A 17335-nucleotide genomic window follows, 5' to 3' on the forward strand; every position below is an offset into this window, starting at 1 on the left:
CAGGTTTTATTCAACTTTGCCCACAAAAATGGTAGCAACAACCATCAGGTCAGATGCTGTCAGTGGTAGGAGAAACAAAGTTAACATTTCGGGTCCTAGATCTCGGTGAAAGTTGGAAAACAGGTTAATTTTAAGTTGCAGAGAGAGTGGAGTAGGGACAGGTGGAATATAGCAGGCAGGGTAAGACCAGGGATGTCAAGGTAATTTCCCTGTGTAAGGAACCATCCGGTTGCTAAGTTCATGACAGAAGTTGAAAAGGGGAAAAAAGTACATGTAGAAGTTGTTATTGCAGGGCAGAGCTGTTGAAACAGCCTGAAACCCAAAGAAGAAAGTAGTAAATTACATTACCTTGCACAGTGCCCACGTAGAGAGAGAAGATCTGGGTTAACGTTACAGATGGATTATTTACAATAGAACTGGCCAGTACTGATGCAGACAGATAAACCAGTACCCAAAACTGCTTCGTTTTGTACTGAGTCCCAAAGGCTGCATCATATGCTGGTGGAAGATGACAGGATTATGCTGGGCCTCTGTGGTGAACTACATATACCTGTCTGGACACGCCCCCCCACCCCCGGCCGACTGCTCCTGTGGCTCCTCCCCCAGACCCCGGTATAAAGGCGATTGGAGGCACTGCTCCTCCCTCAGTCTCCAGGATGTTGTGTGGTGGTCGCTTGCTGCTTGTGCTTTCTTCCAGCCAATAAAAGCCTACATCTCGCCTCACGTCTCCGAAAGTTATTGATGGTGCCTCAGCCTCATTAGGTCAGTGCAGGAAGCCATATTCAGACAGATTGGAATGCAGATGGAATGGAAAATTAATATGACTTGCACTGAAAGCTTAGGGTTGTCCCTTATGACTGAATGGAGGTGCAGCACAAAGCAATCACTAAATCTTCACCAGTACTTCCTTTCTTCCTTCACCTTGGCTTTCCTTAATCATAATTACCAGAGCCTTCAACTGTTTTTCACAGGATTCTTGCACTTTTGCTCTCAGCCTCTCTCAGCCTGACAGAGATGTCTAGCACCTTAATTGTCCACTCCACTTCCATTCTGTCTTACCTGTCTGTAGCCTCCTGGACTTTCCCTCAGACTCAATGCAGGTTTGAGGAGCAGCAATTCACCTCCAGTCTGGGCATGTTGAAAACTTTTAAATTCAATCATGAATTCAACAACTTCAGATATTTTATTTTTACTGCTTGCATGAGAACTGGCTGCAAGAAGTTCCAGATGTAAAATGCAATTCGTTTTTATCATTCCGCAGGTATTGCTTAACACGCTGTACATTTCCAGCATCCTCCTTTGGGTTCCGGGTCTCAGCAACAACTTTGAATTTAGGTTCCTTTAGGTCACATTACATTTCCCTAACAACCCACAATCGGAGGGCAGAGCGTGGGATGATGGCACCTAATGATGACTCCTTTGCTTGCATCTTTGGAAGCAGCTCTACTTCTATCTTTAATATCTCTTTTTTTTCCCTTTTCAGCATTCTTTTGAAGACCCTGACCTGGAGTTACATGCTGACTTCAGCTCTTTGCTGAAATGGAACCTACTGTCAGGGCGTCGCGACAAGCCGCTTTTCAATATGCCAAGGACACGGCCTGGAAAACTAGCGTATCTTCAGGGTGCCGGATTTTTGTGGCTCTGCAGGAGGGCAGGTTCAAGATTGATGTCGCAGCCTGATGTGTTGTGGGAGTACACGGAAGATCAAAAGCAGCAAGCTGGCTGCTGCCTCTGTGCCCAGAGACCCAAGTTCTTTGGGCACAGAGCTCGGAAAAAGTGATGCAACAGACTTTTAACACCATAAATCAGTGAGTTGTTTTTTTTATGTCTCCCCTCTGGCTGTGAAACGGGAACACCACCTTTCCCTTATTAGGGAGAGAGAGAGCCTGTGGTCTGTCGAATTACCGGGTGAATGAGTAGTCTTTGGGGTACTGCAAGTCTGTGTCTTTATTGATGCTTTGCTGCACGCTTGAGTGCTGCATGGAGGGTACAGATGCTTTTTTGCTATTGGCAAAGGGGGGGTCGTCGCTTTCCTGCTGCTTATGTGTGGGGGGGGGGGGTCTTGAGGTTCTAACATTTAACTGTCATTCAATCTTTGGGGCACTCTGTTTTTTCAGACGTTTGTAAAGAAAAAGAATTTCAGGATGTATATTGTATATATCTCTCTGGCATTAAATGTACCTTTGAAACCTATTGAAACCAACCCCTCAACCAGGCAGCTCTCTAGGTAATGGAATCTCATTAGCCACCCTGGTATCACCCTATTAGCAGTATTTCAAAGTTCAAAGTAAATTAATCATAAATGTATATATATGTCATCATACACAATCCTAAGATTCATTTTCTTGCAGGCATAATCAATGTCCTTAATAGAATAATAAATATAATACAATCAATGGAAGACCATACCAACTTAGGTGTTCAACCAGTGAGTAAAAGACAACAAACTGTGCAAAAACAAAAAGAAAGAAAGAATAATAAATAACTAAGCAATAAATATCAAGAACATCAGATGAGAAATCCTTGAAAGTGAGTCCATACATTGTGAGGACATTTCAATGAGGGGGCAAGTGAAGTTGAGTGAAGTTATCCCATTTGGTTCAAGTGTCTGATGGTTGAGCGTAATAAATGTTCCTAAATGAGGAGGGGTTTACCTTCTTTTCTGATGTAATCAGCGAAAAGAGAGCACGGCCTGGATGGTGGGGGTCCCTGATGACGGAAGCTGCTTTCCTATGACAACACTTTGATGATGCGGAGAGCTTTACCTATGATGGACTGGGCTGCATCTGGACTACTTCTTGTAGGATTTCCATTCAGGGGCATTGGTGCTTCTATACGAGGCTGTGATGCAACCAGTCAATATACTCTCCACTGCATATCTATAGAAGTTTGTCAAATGTTTAGATGTCAAGCTGAATCTAAGGAAGTAGAGGCACTGTTGTGCTCTCCTCATATTTGCATTTAAGTGCTGCCCTCAGGACAGACCTGCTGAAATAATAACATCAAGGAATTTAAAGTTGCTGACCCTCTCTATCTCTGATCCTCCAATGAGGACTGGCTCATGGACCAGTAAAAATCTAAATCTATTTCCTAATCCAGTCTAATCATGCCCTCACCCCATTTTCACTTCAACAGTTCTGCTGAAGGTTCTGAAATAATAATACTGTATCTCCTTCCACAGAGTCTGCCTGAGTGGTTCTTCATTTTCTATTTTTTCAGACTTCCAAATTCCGCAGTTTTTTTAAATCTATGGAGTCAAAATATTAGCTGCTTAATTTTTAAATAGTTTATAATAAATTCACATGTATTGTTCTGCTGATAAGGATTGTCGAGTTCACTTTTTCTCTTTCAAAAGTTTGCTTGCTCTAATTATTAAATGTGGGTAATATCCTTATGTGGCTAGAAGACCAAAAACTGACGATTTTTCAAATTTTGAATGCTTTTTCAAAAAAAAAATTCTATTCTGTTGTTTTTTGCACATAAATTTAGCTTCAAAGGCAATTAAATGAAAACAGCAAATAGATGGATCAATGTGATTTAAAAATTGGGATATAGGACATAATCCCACAAGATTATGCTGCATGAGTAAGCTGCAGTTGATACTGACTTCATTAAAACGTGTGGATGAGTGTGTGCCTACAAAGACTTACTGTACATTCCCAAACCAAAACTCGTAGATGGACTAGGAGTTATGTCATCTGCTGAAGGCTAGATCTGTGGCATTCGAGTCTGGTGACTCAGGCCTGTACCGAAATCCAAGTATGATATATGGAGGGCTATTTCAAGGGCAAAGAGACAGTTTCGAAAGAGGTTAGAGGCAACATCAGATGCATGGAGACTCTGGCAGGGTTTGCAAGACATTACTTCCTACAAAGCAAAACCCAATAGCATGAATGGCAGCGATGCTTCACTACCAGATAAACTCAACCCCTTCAATGCAAGCTTTGAAAGGGAGAATATAACTGCAACTGTGAAGATCCCTGCTGCACCTGATGACTCTGTGATCTCCGTCTCAAAGGCCGATGTTAAACTGTCTGTAAAGAGAGTTAACCCTTGCAAGGCAGAAGGTCCCGATGGAGTACCTGGTAAGGCTCTGAAAACCTGTGCCAACCAACTAGTAGGAATATTCAAGGACATTTTCAACCTCTCACTGCTACGGGCGCAAATTCCCACTTGCTTCAAAAAGGCAACAATTATACCAGTGCCAAAGAAGGATAATGTGAGCTGCCTTTATGATTATCACCCAGTAGCACTCACATCGACAGTGATGAAATGCTTTGAGAGGTTGGTCATGACTAGACTGAACTTCCACCTCAGCAAGGACTTGGACCCATTGCAGTTTACCTATTGCTACAATAGGTCAACGGCAGATGCAATCTCATTGGCTCTCCACATGGCTTTAGACCACCTGGACAACTACAAACACCTCTGTCAGGATGCTGTTCATCAACTATAGCTCAGCATTTAATATCATCATTCCCACAATCCTGACTGAGAAGTTGCAGAGCCTGGGACTCTGTACTTCCCTCTGCAATTGGATCCTCAACTTCCTAATCAGAGACCACATTCTGTGTGGATTGGTGATAACATCTCCTCCTTGCTGCCAATCAACACTGCTCTACTCGCTCTATACCCATGTCTGTGTGGCTAGGCATAGCTCAAATACCATCTATAAATTTGCTGACGATACAACCATTGTAGGACCTCAGGTGGTAACGAGAGGGCACATAGGAGTAAGATACGCCAACTAGTGGAGCGGTGCTGCAGCAACAACCTGGCACTCAACGTCAGTAAGACAAAAGAGCTGATCGTGGACTTCAGGAAGGGTAAGACAAAGGAACACATACCAATCCTCATTGAGGGATCAGAAGTGGACAGAGTGAACAGTTTCAAGTTCCTGGGTGTCAAGATCTCTGAGAATCTAACCTGGTTCCAACATATCAATGTAGTTATAAAGAAGGCAAGACAGCGGCTATACTTCATTAGGAGTTTGAAGAGGTTTGGCATGTCAACAAATACACTCAAAAACTTCTATAGATGTACTGTGGGAAACATTCTGACAAGCTGCATCACTGTATGGTATGGGGGGTGGGGGCTACTGCACAGGACTGAAAGAAACTCCAGAGGGTAATGAATTTAGTCAGCTGCGTCTTGGGTACCATCCTACAAAGTACCCAGGACATCTTCAGGCAGCAGTGTCCATTATTAAGGACCTCCAGCACCCAAGGCATGCTCTTTTCTCACTGTTACAAACAGGTAGGAGGTACAGATGTCTGAAGGCTCACATTCAGTGATTGAGGAACAGCTTCTTTCCCTCTGCCATCTGATTCCTAAACTGACATTGAACCCTTGGACGCTACCTCACTTTTTTTAGTATACAGTATTTCTGTCTTTTTGCACATTTTTAATCTATTCAATATACATATAGTGTATTTATTTATTTGGACTATGGGATTAATGGATTTGTGGCTAAACTTGCCGATGATGCAAAGATAGCTGGAGAAGTGGGTAGTGTTGAGGAAACAGAGAACCTGCAGAGAGACTTAAATAGTTTAGGGGAATGGGCAAAGAAGTTCAAATGAAATATAATGTTGGAAACTGTATGGTCATGCACTTTGGTGGAAGAAATAAATGGACAGACTATTATTTAGATGGAAAGAGAATTCAAAATGCAGAGATGCAAAGGGACTTGGGAGTTCTTGTGCAAGATACCCTAAAGGTTAACCTCCAGGTTGAATCAGTGGTGAAGGAGGTGAATGCAATGTTAGTATTCATTTCTAGAGGTATAGAATATAAGAGCAAGGATGTGATGCTGAGGCTTTATAAAACAGTCGTGAGACCTCTTGGAGTATTGTGTGCAGTTCTGGGCAGCTTATTTTAGAAAGGATATACTGACATTGGAGAAGGTTCAGAGAAGATTCACGCGAATGATTCCTGGAATGAAAGGGTTACCGCATGAGGAATATCTTGGGTTGTATTCCCTGTGGTTCAGGAGAATGAGGGGGGTTCTCATAGAAACGTTCCTGAACAGATTAGATATGTCAAAGTTATTTCCCATGGTAGGGGAGTCTAGGACAAGAGGGCATGACTTCAGGATTGAAGGATGTCCATTTAGAACAGAGATGAGGAGAAATTACTTTAGTCACAGGGTAGTAAATCTGTGGAATTTGTTGCCACGAGCAGCTGTGGAGGCCAGATCATTGGGTGTATTTAAGTCAGAGATAGGTAGGTTCTTGATTAGCCAGGGCATCAAAGGGTACGGGGTGAAAGCAGGGGAGTGGGGATGACTGTAAGAATTGATTGAATTGCAGAGCAGACTCAATAGGCCAAATGGACTATTTCTGCTCCTCTATCTCATGGTCTTATGGTCTTCTATATTGAGTATTGCATTGAATTGCTGCTGTTAGGTTAACACATTTCACGTCACATGCCGGTGGTCATAAACCTGATTCTGATTCTGAGAAGGCAAGTGGATACTCATCCAACCAAACAACTCACTCTCAGTCTAAGTAGATCATTATTTATAGAACATAACCAGACAATATTCTTTTGGCAATCAAAGTGTTAAAAGTGTGTTAAGAAGAAGATATTATGCCTTAGAAATCTAAAGTTATCCTGAAAAGATTAAAAACATCAAGAATTCCTCATCATTCACAAAAAAAAAACATATAATTTACTGCTCAATTACAGTTCTGGCTTTCATCAGATAGTGAGTGATAGCACATAATTGCTAAATGGCCAAGTAGTATTCGGCCTCATCGATTTTTTTTTGTCTAAAGAGAGCACACATTCCTCTACAAGCTGAAAAATAAGCAGAGGAACACAATATTTTTTGTCATCAGTCTTGTATATATTTTTATTATGTATGCGTCAATGTACTTAAAGATATACAGTATTTGGTGATGATTGTCCACTAAGTTCAAATCCCTCAGAGCAACCAGAAATAATATTCATGTTCTTGCTTAAAGTGAAGTAAATAACCCCAGGTTATCAAGTAAAATTAAATTGAGGTCTGGAGTAATACAATATCATTTCACTGTTTATGCTGTTCTCTACCAGACACTCTGTGGCCATTCATAATGTGATACAATGTCTCTGGAGCGTGCACAGCTTCTACCTTCAAAATTCACTTCAGTGGCTGCACTTTGTTACAAGTTTGAGGAGCAACAGATATAACCAAAGACTTTTATGAACTTCTATAGGTGCATAGTGGAGAGAATTCTGATTGGTGTGTCATATCTTAGAATGGAAGCTACAATGCACAGAATTGCAAATGGGCACAACCTTCCCGAAATCCAGTGAATCTTCAAGAGGCAATGCATCAAGAAGATGGTATCCAGCAATAAGGACTTTCAACATCTGGGACATTTCTGTTCGCATGACTACCTTCAGAGAGCAGATATAAGAACCTAAAGATGCACAGTCAGTAATCCAGAAACAACTTCTTCACCTCCACCATCAGATTTCTGAATGGTCCCTGAACACTGCCTCATTTTTCTTTCTTATTTGCACTATTTATTTTTTATGTAATTTATAGCTATTTCTATGGTTCTGCACTTTACTGCTCTTGCAAAACAACACATTTCACACCATATGTCAGTGACAATAAATCTGATTCTAATTTAGTCTGATAACCTCTGAATAAGTATAATGACCTATCATTCCCAGCTTTGTTCCATCTCTCCTTGTGGATGCACAAACAACACTGGTAATCCATCAGTTTTCTTGTGCAACCTGTAAAACTTTGGAAATGCTTAACTATAGATTTTGTAGAAGATTTTCATATAAAACCCAGTGCATCATCTACTGTATCTCTCATTAATATCCTAAAGTGCTTTCACATCATCTGGGACAGTTCTTATCAAGCCTATTACTTTTATCATATTCCCCTTTGATGTGCCAATTGTTTTATGTAACCAGCTGTATCAATATTCTTAATTCTTTTCCGGTGTTGTATCTTATTAGATTAATTAACAGAAAGTAAAACAAAATAATTATTCAGTGAACCCTTTTCTCTGAGTCCATCCTTTGCTGTCTGTAGTTATTTTTGTTAGTTCAAAATTAACCTTTATTTGAGTTCTCTCCCAAATGTTCAGTTAACAGCCCAGTTTAGAACTGGAAGAATCAGAGGACCTGCAACAATGGCCTAAACATTTATTCCAAACATCTCCTTAACTTTAATCCTGACTCCAAGATCACCTCTATAATAGTTCAGGCTTACCCTTATTTTCATTATCATTGACTTCTCAGCCTCCTTGCTAGTGTCTGAATGCCCCATCACAAATTTTAATTTGTAGAAGCATCAGCAAGGAAATCCCACCAATCAATTAATCCTGACCTTGCTGGCTTCAAAGCATGCTCAGTATCCTAGTTTACCAGTGTTCCTGATGACATCAAAAATACCCCTTGAACTTGCTCTCCTTACCTCAATCATCGAGTTCTATAGCCACTTCCATACTCCACGGTCCTCCAATAAATTTGATCTAACCCATAATAAAAATATACATAATGATTATGTTTACTGCCAAATGAAACAGCAAATGATATTTTTACAACCCGAGAGCAGTGAAATGCATCAGCTAGAATCATTGGTTTTAATAATATGTTTTGAAATCCTTGAAGACCTGGTGTACACATCAGTATTTGAAAGGTAAGTGGATATAATAACAATACTATTTAGAAATGATATTATCGTCGGTTTCCTACCACGAAACATATCTTTACCTCCTGCTTTCCACAGGGATCACTCATTCCATGATTCCCCTATCCATTCATCCCTTGCCACTGATCTCCCTCCTGGCAATTATCCTTGCAAATGGAAGAAGTGCTACACCTGCCCATTCATCTCCTTCCTCACTACCATTCATGGCAACAAATTGTCCCTTCAGTTGAGACAACACTTAAGCTGCAAGTCGGTCGGGATTATCTACGGTGTTGATGCTCCTTCTTGGGGATATCTTAGTGAGTGAGTGCTATGACGAGAAAGCCTCCCATCCATCCGTCCAGCATCCTCTTGGACTTTCTACCATCAGGCAGGGGACTGCGATGCATAAAGACAAGAACGGTCAGGATGGGAAACAGTTTCTTCCCTCAGACTATTAAGCTTCTGAACTCCCTGCCGCATCTGTACCCTACAATATTTAATTTATGCATTTTACTTTGTTTACTTATGTGTAATTCATTTGTAGATTTTATTCTTACTTTCTTAAGTTATAAGCGCAAACGCCGGAGGAACTCAGTAGGCCAGGCAGCATCTACGGAAAAGAATATAGTTCAAGTTTTGGGCCGAGAGCCTTCATCTTTTCCACAGAAGCTGTTTGGCCTGCTGAGTTTTTCCAGCATTTTGTGTGTGTTGCTTGGATTTCCAGCATCTGCAGATTTTCTCATCTGCAATTTCCCAAGTTGTTGTGTGATACAGTACTATGGTGCTTTACACCCTGATCTGGAGAAACGTTGTCTCATTTGATGGCATATACATATATAGTTAAATGACAATGATTTTTTTTTACTTTTGACTTACCATGCATACTATTTGGCCTTATGTTTTCATTTCCTAGCTGTTAAACAACTCCTCAAAAACTATGACTATAATATATTTTCGGTTATCTCAACTAATTCTTCCATTGCTGGTTGGATTATTTGCTTACTTGGGCCAATTAATTTTATTTTTTTTAAACTCTGAAATGGGCATTATTGGTAAATATGAGAGAGATAATGATTAAACTACTGAACACAAAACAAGGTCTGGCTTTAATTTCTTCAATTCATTTATTCTTTTTTAAACGAGCAAAGATGTTCATGTTGGCTCCTTCCGAACAAATTATAGACTTGTTAAGTTCCGGGCTCTCCTCCAGTTTACTCACATTATTTGTTACATTGTTGAGAGGGCGTATAATTTGTCTTCAGATGTTGTAAATTGAAGGAGCATACACAGTGACAGACATGTGGGCAACCTGCAGCCCATACTGTGCCAGTTAGTTAACCATGCATCATGCAGTTAAATAGAGTTAAAATGATTTATAGTGTGAAGCTCTTTCCCAGAAATTCGTGCTGAGGGTTTCAATTGTAAGTGGAGCTTTTGAATGTATGGCCTGTCCACAGAGTACAGCTGTGAATAGTAAGCAGTGAAAGAGCTGTGAAGTTAATAAAGAGAATTAAAATGTAAAGCCAAAAATAAATCCACAGCAGACTGCTGACAATATATTCTGCTTTATGCATATACGCCAACCCAAAATACAGTATCCTGGTACAGCCTTATCAATATTGCCTCCCTTACGTTGTTAGTGTGTCCGTCACCTGCTCTCAGCAGTTATAGACCAATGTCCTTCGTCTGACTACTGCTCATCAGGGGTCTTAAGTGCCAACTGAGTAACCCTCCCCAAACCGGAAACACATAGCAGCAGTGGCTTCACTTTGCCAGTCACTGAGGAGAGTGCTGGGTGCTATCTGCTTCTTTTCTGTGTCTTGCCAGGAACCTTCCTTCAACATTCCTTTGACGTAATTTTATTACTCTCATTGACAGAAATATTTGCCTTCTTCAGCATCACTTCCCTTTAATGACAACAGTGACCTTTCAGCAATAATTGCACAGAAACGGTGAGGCATTGCAGTGTGTAACCATGAAGCACATTTAACCCTGAAAGCTACTGTGAACATGTCCAGTTCAAATCCCACAGAATGCCAGCTGTCAGTCTAACGAAATGTGATAAAAAGCAAATGAGAAGTGAACAGACTAAGAGATGAAATTTGAATTAAAGTGGAGTACTGTCTATTTATTTATTAATCTCTTCTGGATTATTCCTTATTATTTTGATAATACCAGTACTTCATTCTGTTCATCCTGATAAAACACTAAAGGCACCATCATAAGTCTGGCCACGGAAAAAGAATGTTATACTAATGTAAATGTGACTAAATGCTGCAAAGACAACAAGTTTCACAACATATGCTGGTGATATTAAACCTGATTCTGATGAAGGAAGATAGTCAGTACTGAACCTCAATCAGACAGTGGCAAATCCTGTGGAGTTTCCTGTGCAATTAATTTGTTCTGATTTTAATCTCCTGAACTGAATCGACAATATCATTGCCTAAAAATATTATGCAGAGTACAGAGCTGTCGATAATGCAATATATGAAATGTTTTTTGTTAAGGACTTGATGCAAATCGCACTGCAGGTTCATTAGTAAGCACGGATTTTATCACAGTATAACTTAATGTAAAGTTAGCGTACATGACATTTATTAAATATTCTATTGACCAAGACAACATTGAATATCATTTGCCATAACAATAATATTCCCTATTAGTATATAATAGAAACAAGCCTGCAAGTTTAGTATTGTGTGGTTTACAGTAACAGTATCCACGTGACTTTCTGTGTACAATTTTTGCCAAGGTGTGTAATGTAGGTAGTTAGTCTCGATAGACCATGGATTTGCAAGCCTGGGTAAGGTTTTTTTTTGTGGAAGACCAGCAGTGCCCAAGCTGCAAGTCTCCCCTCTCCACGCCACCGATGTTATCCAAGGGAATGGCATTAGGACCCATACAGCTTGGCATCGGTGTCGTCGCAGAGCAATGTTGGTCAAATACCTTGCTCAAGGACACACATGCAAGCCACAGCCAAGGCTCGATCTAGCGACCTTCAGATAACTAGACGAACGCCTTAACCACTTGGCCACGTGCGAACACAAGGTGTGTAATACACCTTACTGAGTAGGCATCCGAGACCATTCCTCAAACAGGGATCTGCAAATAGCCCTTCTTGAGGTTCTCCTTTATGTATTATTTTGCCTGGCATACATTCCTGTCAGCTTGAAGACCTCCTAAATAGAACTGGCAAAGTCTATCTCACAAAATGCCTCTTAATTAATTAACTGTAGAACCAGAAGGATGAACTTCCTACCCAACTCCTGCCCACCTGCTCCCAGACATATCCGTCGTGTCACTATTTGCAGAGGAAGATGCTTCCCCTCACTATCAAGCCATCAGGCAATGATAAGCATGAAAAAAGGGGAGAGGAAAGAGTGGGCCAAAACGGGCAGCTCCTCGACCTGACAGGATCTGGGAAAATATCTCCTTGCATGAACCGTTCAGCAAGATAGAGTCCAGGTGGTAGTAATGAAGACTCTCTTTATACAGTTTCAAATGCTCAGAAAATCAGCACAATGGTATGAAGGGTAAAACAATGCCATCCCCAAAGTTTCTGCATTGCATCGGATGATCAGAAGGATATATATAGAGTTAGATGTGAAGTGCTGCTCAGAGACCATCAACTCAGTGCAAGAGATCATATGATTCCACTGAAAACTGCTGGTCTTCCAGCAGAAGAAACAAGCCAGAACTGAATATTGCTGGTTATCACTAGAAACGGGAGGGTGAGCAGCCAGAAGTGATGACCCATATTAGTAATTGTCACAAGGGGACGTGGAGACTGGACCCAAATGTAGGACGCAGGCACTGAAGTACTAGGGGCAGGACAGGAACAACTAAAGGATAGAACAAGATGGAAAGACCATGGCATGCAAAGGTGATCCTGGGGTTCAGAGAGTTCACAGCGAAGGCAGGACCCTGGAGCTCATGGCGAAGGCAGGACCCTGCCGTGGCTAAAGGATGGGTGTACGGGACAAGGAATGCTGGGAGGATAGCCCCCTGGGTGGGCCACATAACTCTTGGGCAGGGCCCAGCCTCCCAGGCAGGAACACAGGGGCCTGGGCAGGTCGCAGGGCACCTGGACAGGTTGTGGGGCACAACCCATCGGAAGTGAGGGGTAGGAAAGGGTCAGAGTCCTCAGGGTGGGCCGCATAGCTCCTGGGCAGGGCCGCCTCCCAAGCAGGAACATGGGGGCTTTGGCTAGAAAGTCGTTGGTTTGCTAAAATGCTTCTGTACTTCAAGGGTTAAATTACAAGGCCATGATGCTTGAACAATTCTACTAAAATGTAGATGGTTAAGGGAAAATTTGATTGAAGCTTTCAACAGCTTAAGGGAAACAAGAGATGGAGATGGGATAGGAATTGAAGACAAGGAACAAGACTTAAATTCAGAGCCAATCCTCTCAGAAGTATGGTTTAGTACACAAATTATTCACTAAATTCTCAGGACCTCTCCATCTTGAGCAGCAATTGATGCTAAGTCAATTATTAATTTTAATCTGAGATAGATCTTAGTTAATGAATGGTATGAAGGGCTGTGGAGAAAAGGCTGATAAATTGAGTAAGGTCACAGATCAGTCGTGATCTCATTAAGTGGCTTGAGGAGCCCCTGTTCCAGTGTTTTAATGCCTGAAATAATTCATCTCAAAAATGAAATAATTATAATGCGCGAATGAAGTCCAGTTACATTTTATGGACATTTCAAGAGGCATTGTTGTAAAACCTGTACTTCCTATTTTATTTCCTGAGATCTCAGTTTTAAAGTTAGAAGACTAAACTAATGCTATTATAGTTTGCAGCTTGCCTATTGTCCAACTTCTGTTTCAGATTTATAGTAATCTGGACCTCCATGATAGTGGTTGCCAAGGTGATTTCTTGTGTAAATGCCATATTTAATTAAACAGGAGCAGACTGAATGGCAAAAGAGCCGATTAGAATGCTTTTTAGTAATATTCTTGAATTAGTCTGCCCTTGACAGGAATCCAGGCTCAATGAGTATGTCTACTGAAGATCATGAAATGTGCTGACATGTTTTCCCTTGCTATTCATATTAAACTCTTTAACAAGCATTGATTGGTGTCAGACAGTTGGCACAAAAACTTATAGCATGAACTACCACAGAAACAGGCATTTTTGCTGACAAAGCATGACCAGATTAAACCTTCGGAAAGAGGAACAACAATTTCAGTTCAGATGAAGGGCCTCCAATCGAAGCAACAGTGGATGCTGCCGGACTTTGTAAATTCCTCCACCAGTTTGCTTTTGTCATTCCAGATTGTATTATCTGCAGTTTGCTCCATCTCCAATACGTGAGATCTCCTTGCATTTCACTTACAATCCCTACGTTACCCTTCCCTTTCCTCCATTCAAATTCCACAGATCAGACAGTAGTCCAGTCTTTTTTCAATATGATTATTAATAATTATTATTAATATATTTAATAATTTATTATTAATAAACATAAAAAACCTAGAGCACAATACAGGCCCTTCAGCCCACAAAGCCATGGCAAACATGTCCTTACCTTAGAACTACCTAGGCTTACCCATAACCCTCTATTTTTCTGAGCACCATGTACCTGTCCAGGAGTCTTTTAAAAGGCCCTATTGTTTCCACCTCCACCAACACCGCTGGCAGCCCATTCCACGCACTCACCACTCTCTGCGTAAAAAACTTACCCCTGACATCTCTTATTATTTATCTGTTTGCTGCTGCATGAGTGACAGCTCTATCCACAATGCCCTGCTTGGACCAAGTGAGCAGATACTTTTATGAAGGAATGTGGAGAAAAGGCTGATAAATTGAGTAAGGTCACAGATCAGTCGTGATCTCATTAAGTGGCTTGAGGAGCTCCTGTTCCAATGTTTTAATGCCTGAGATAATTCGTCACAAACCTGAAATAATTATGACGCATGAAGTCCAATAAATTTGCACATTTTATGGAAACTTTAAGGGACATTGTGGCAAAACCTGTATTTTTTATTTTGATTCCAGAGATCTCTCAGTTTCAAAGTAAGAAGACCAGACGAATGATATTATAGATTCTTGGATTGCCTTTTGCCTAACTTCTGTTTCAGATGTCTCAATTTCAAAAACTGTGGTTATCAAGGTGATATCATGTGTAAACGCCATACTTTATTAAACAGGAACAGACCTCCTGTCCTGGTCCAAACATATTTAGCGTCAGGAAAACTCACTTCTTCACAAGCCTAAAGAAAGTTGACATGCCCCCATTGACTCTTACCAATTTTTATCAATACACCATAGACAGCATCCTGTCAAAATGCTTAACGGGCTTGGTACGGCAACTGCGCTGCATGTAACTGCAAGAAACTGTAGTGCTGCGGACACAGTTCAGCATATCACAGGAACCAGCCTCCCACCTATAGACTCTGTCTATACTTCTCACTGCCTCATTAAAGCAGCTGCAAATCAAAGACCCCTCCCACCTTCAGCATTCTCTCTTCTTCCCTCTCCCATCAGGCAGAAGATTAAAAAGCCTGAAAGAATGTATCACCAGACTGAAGGATAGCTTCTATCCCACTGCTATCGGACTCCTGAACGGACTTATTGTATGATAAGATAGAGTCTTGTCCTCACAATTTACCTTGTTATGATCTTGCACTTTATCATTTACCTTCACTGCTCTTTTTTTTGGTGACTTTTACACTTCAATCTGTATCGTTATTGTCTTGCCTTATTTTAGCTCAAATGTACTGTGTATTGATTTGAGCTGTAAAAACAGCATGCAAGACAGGCTTTTCAGTGTATCTTGGTACATTTGGCAATAATAAACCAATACTAACACTTTTTGTTAATGAAGTGGAAGATTGGAATTAATCAGCCTTCTATGACAGACCAATCCAATGGTAAATCAGTCCAATTTAGTCTGTGGTTATACCTGCAGAGAAAGTGATGAACTGTACCAACGTTAACATAGCCAGACTGCTGGAAAGTAGAGACAGTTTGTGATACTAAACTCTTCCAGAAGTATACAGTATATACCAGAATATTGTGGTAAAAAACAAAGCCCTTGTACATATACAAACCATAAGAACAGAATTGGGAGTTAGAGAGCTTGGGTTGGGAGGTGAGGGGCAAGTCATGTATAAATAAAATATCTTCTTTGACTCTGGTGGTTTTGGTATCCAGAAGGCTTCAATGTTCTCAGTATAGTCACAAGGTGAAGCTCCATAGTCAAAAGCTTTTGAGTTCAAGAACATAAGAAAGAGTGCTTTTAGCTGTTACTTTGCAGGTTTCAACAAGAGAGATAGAGAAATCTTAAAGCTTAATTTTTTCATTTCATTCAAATACAATCCATTGTGGATATATAACTCTACTGTCACCAAAGTAACATCTGAAACCCTGTTGAAATGAAACCGTATTTTAGTTGCAAGTTCATTGCAACTACAGTAAGTGCAATGCCAATACAGCTTGAGGCATGCAGAGTTTAATTCTGGCACTGTTTGCAAGGAACTTGTACATTCTCCCCGTGATCATGTGTGCTTCCTCTGGGTGCTCCGTTTTCTTCCACAATCCAAAGATGTACCGGTTACTATGTTAACTGGCCATTGCAAATTGCCCTGTGATTAGATTAGTGCTAAATAGGTGGGTCGTTAGGCAGAGCAGCTTATTGAGCCAGAAGGGCCTGTTCTATGCTATACCTCAAATTAAAAATAAAATTAAAATTGAAAATCTGTAAATCAAAACTATGGTTATATATTAACATTGTCTCTGACACTGACATAGACAGCATGCAGGTTTGGTCAAGCCAGAATGAGACGCGAGAGTGTGAAATTTTATGCTGAACAAAAGGGAAAGATGCAATTTCAGTTATTGATAGCTAGTGGAATTATTTCTTAGAAGTGCAATAAGTTCCATTGGTGAGAAAGGTATTACAGTCAGGGAAGACATGTCTTATTGGATTATCAATGGATTGATCCCTGTGATGGTTGTGAGCAAATACTGGGCTCAGCTAATAGGAAAGAAAGATACAGAGGTAGATAAACTATCATAATATCAATAATCACATCACGGTTATTATAATCTCTGAACTTTAAATAATGCCCTTTTGTCATGAATAAAAGTTCTGCTCAGGATGTCTACATAACAATCTATTATCAGTCCACAGCAGGTCAAATACGTCCTATAATTATACTCCAGGGCATTACTGCTGATTGACAAGACAAATCTGGCTCTGAATTATTAGCAGATCAGTGGGAATTGACATGTCATAAAAGGCTCAGATTTCATTCAGTGAGTCCTACATATCTTAAAAGCTATTAATAATCTACACAACCAGAAGCTTACAAATTGTTATGTTTTTATCAGACTATGATGAAGTTGTGCTAACTGAGGACACAGGGACAATCGCGCCACTAACAATCTCTGAATGACACCAGTAGAAGGTCAACAACCTGAAATTTTACCTCTGTTTCTTCTACAAACAATCACTGAGCTGCTGAGTTGTAAACACATACTTTATTTTTTAATTCCAAATTCCAGCATCCATGGTACTTTCAGTCAATTGCTACAGTTCTCTTGAAGATTTAAATAACAGGGAAGGAGCTGAAAACAGACAGAAAGACTTCAAGATCAAGGTGCTCCACGACAGGGCAAGCAGACATCAGTGCAGGGGGCATACTTTCATAGGATACTCATAACAAGTGTCACAAAATGAAAC

This window comes from Hypanus sabinus, chromosome 15 (genome assembly GCF_030144855.1).
Source record: "Hypanus sabinus isolate sHypSab1 chromosome 15, sHypSab1.hap1, whole genome shotgun sequence".
Lineage (NCBI taxonomy): Eukaryota > Metazoa > Chordata > Chondrichthyes > Myliobatiformes > Dasyatidae > Hypanus > Hypanus sabinus.